Source organism: Capsicum annuum, chromosome 11, assembly GCF_002878395.1.
Source record: "Capsicum annuum cultivar UCD-10X-F1 chromosome 11, UCD10Xv1.1, whole genome shotgun sequence".
NCBI lineage: Eukaryota > Viridiplantae > Streptophyta > Magnoliopsida > Solanales > Solanaceae > Capsicum > Capsicum annuum.
The window spans coordinates 216,736,457-216,740,130 of record NC_061121.1 but is presented as its reverse complement, the minus strand read 5'-3'; positions in this window follow the sequence as shown (position 1 = coordinate 216,740,130).

Sequence of the window (3,674 nt, the reverse complement as noted above, 5' to 3'; positions counted from 1 at the left end):
TTGGATCTCGTAGCAATAGAGTTATTGCAGTTTGAGTCTTGTAATAGAGTTGTTGCAAGATGATTTTGGATTAAGAGTTTCATCCTTACAACTACTGAATCAGTATTTAACGTTGCTTGAAGATAGTAATGTGATTGAGAAATCCTATGAGGTAGGTCGTGGTTTTACTCCCTTGAGCAAGGAAGTTTCCACGTAAACAACTTGTGTAATTTATTTTCAACTTTTGTTTCTTCTTATTCATAGCTACTTACTGCAAAGTTGTTTGGGGACCTGGTCCCTAGTCTGGTGGGTAACACTTTACCATTTTTAATTGGTATTGGAGCAGGTTCTTCCCAAATAGTTAACACCTAGGAAGGATCATCTCTAATGGATGCACCACCTAACCTAGAAAAAGGTCAATCTACTACGAGACCACCCTGTTTCAATGATTAATTTATGGGTGGTGGAAAATGTGTATGCAGGATTTTATCATGGCTGAAGATAACAAATTGTGGGATGTGATTCTTGATGGACCTTATGTTCCCCTGAAGCTTGTCAAGGTTGGAGAAGTCACCTCAACTGTTCCTAAAACTAGAAAGGAATTTAATGAACAAGATATAAAGAAAATCAAGAACTTTAAAACTAAGAAACTTCTTGTCACACCCCTTTTTAACCAAAAAGATATGATTTGAAGTTCGAAAAGTTTTGTTTTTATTAAAGTGACAAAAGTGAAAATTTATTTCGAAAAAGATTCTTTACATTTAAACTCAGAGTCGCCACTTGGCATAATCTGGTATGCCAAGTCACCTTTGAAAATCCCTTTTCAAAATGATTTTTGATTCTTTAAAAACTGGTCCACGAACAGAGATTTCGATTAAGGAATTTTGTTGATCGAGGGGAAGGTGTTAGGCACCCCTCGATCCCATGGTTTGATCACAATCACTTCGTGGAGTATATCGACTAGTAAACACTATGGAATGTATAAACCAAGAAAACACATAACAAGACAACAAACAACCAAACCATCAAAATCCAAATAAAATAATGTCTAGTCCAAATTATACAGTCTCAAAAATAAAAAAAATGCGAAAATATAAATTCTATCCTAAACTAGTCCTACACTAACTCCACCCAACGTTCTGGATATTGATCACACGCCATCTTCGAGTACAACTCCCTTGGGGCATTCCTTGGATAAATCACTACAAATAACCTCGGGGCATTCCCCGGCCAAATGAGTACATTTTTCTAATTTCGTTCGGCAAAATAAAACAATCTCAAACATGACAATTCAGTCACTCAACGATCATCGATTTCTATAATTTGCCTACCCCAAACCTAAGATTTGTCTATCAAATTTTGGCCTAAAACATGATACTATCGGGTTTGACAAACATCAATATTTGTTCTGAATTAAACCCATAACAATAAATCAAATTAATCCATATTCACGTTTTTAAGATTCATCCCACCTTGAATTTCATTCTTAATCAATGATTAACTAATTTATCTATAAAATAAATCAATCAAGCCACAATAATTATAAAAACTCAAATACACTTCAAAACACACCACCAACCACATCATCAACCACGTTGAGATAATAAAATGAGTAGAGTTGAAAATTGGACCTCACAAGAATGGATTTTCATTGATATTAGTGAGTTAATGAAGCCTGAACTCAGAATCCTCAACTAGCAAACCTCAAAAACTAACAAAACCAACTCAATATGTGCCCGTTACTATTTTATCAGGACTCCGGTGAGCTTAGCTAGTGAAAAAAATAGAGAGAAACAGATAGAGAAGTTCATGCTAGGTTTTTTGATGGATTTCAAAATGAATCAGAGTTGGGTTACCGCTCTCTATTTTTTCGGAACTCCGATGAGCTCGACAGTAATAAAAAAGAAAAAGAAAACTGGTGGCAGTTACGTTTTTTAGTGAAACCTTATTGGAAAAAAATATTTCTCGCCGGTTTTCTCCTCTTTTTCTCTTTTGCATTTAACTCTCTCTCCGACGCCTATCTTTTTGTTATCTCTCTTTTTTGGTTCACCAATTTCTCTCCTCTTTTCCCCCTCTCAATTTCTCACTTAATTTTTCTCTCTTTCATTCTTTTTTCCTTATCAGTGTATGTAGTGATTTTTGATGGATGTGTGTATGTATGGTCCGTGGCTGTGTGTGAATTATTTTTGGATAAAAATAGAGTATCTATGTTGTTCCCTTATATTGTGAATTATCTGTTGTATATGTGAGTTTGGGTGTGTATATTGTTGTGGAAAAGATAATGGTGTGTATTATATTATGAGTGGGTGAGTGAATTGGGGGTGTGGCAGGTTATGTGTGTTTGGTATGAGAAAGTATGTGCAGACAGTTATTGTGAGTGGGTATGTGTGTCAGTTGGTGGGTAGGATTAGGTGGGGGTAGGGGGTAGGGGGTAGGGTAGGGAGTAGGTAGGGAAGGATAAATAGGTAAATATTATTTTTTGGAGGAACAAAATTATGTGTCTATATTATGCCCCTCTTTGGATGTAAATACAAAGTGTTTTTAGACAAAGAAGTAGACAACAAGACAAAATTTTGACCCGACCATTATTCTAAAGAAAGATACAGAAGGAAGGAGTACAATCGAGTCTTGATTTTGGATATATGACCTACTCCAAGTTATGTGGGATTCAAGTCTCATGTAGTTCTAGATTTGACAAGGAGATGGAATATACCGAGTTGGAGAGTCGAGAGAGGTCCCATCGAGGTTCTGGTCCGCGGCTCTGTCATTACATCAAAAATAAAAATTACATGTTAAAGGATAACAAAAATTACAAAAGTCCTAATGCAGCTTCTCTAGACTCTTGACTTGAATTTCTGATGCTTTCAAGATTGACAAAAGATCTGATCTTTTTTGGGTTGAACTTGAGAATAGATTCTTTCTCTATACAAAAATTGGTGTGGAGATGAACTCAAAAATTGACCATGTTCAATCAATGGTGCTTTTGAATTTGATCGTGAATTTGAAAATCTTCACCCTATTCTCCAGGTGGGCTCCTGACTTGCAATTTTTTACCTTGTTTCTTGGTTTTTCATTTCTTCATCCCGTTCTTTATGCGGGCTCCTGACTTGCAATTTCATCACCCTATTCTTTAGGCGGGCTCCTGACTTTCAATTTTCATCACCTTATTCTTAAGGCGGGCTCCTGACTTACAATTACTTTACCCTGTTCTTCAGGTGGGCTCCTGACTTTTAATTTAATCACCCTATTCTTCAAATGGGCTCCTGACTTTCAATTATATCACCCTATTCTTTAGGCGGGATCCTGACTTTTAATTTCTTCACCCTGTTCTTTAGGAAGGCTCCTAACTTTTAATTTAATCACCTTATTCTTCAGGTGGGCTCCAGACCTTCAATTTCATTACCCTACTCTCCAGGCGGGCATTTGAATTTCAATTACTTTATCCTATTCTCCAGGTGGGCTCCTGAATTTTAATTTAATCACCTTATTCTTCAGGAGGGCTCTTGAATTTCAATTACATCACTCTATTCTCATAGAAGTCTCCTGAATTTCAATTTCATCACCTTGTTCTCCATACAGGCTCCTGACTTTCAATTTAATCAGTCTTTTCTTTAGGCGGGCTCCTGAATTTTAATTAAATCACCCTATTCTTCAGGTGGGATCCTGACTTTTAATTTCTTCACCCTGTTCTTAAG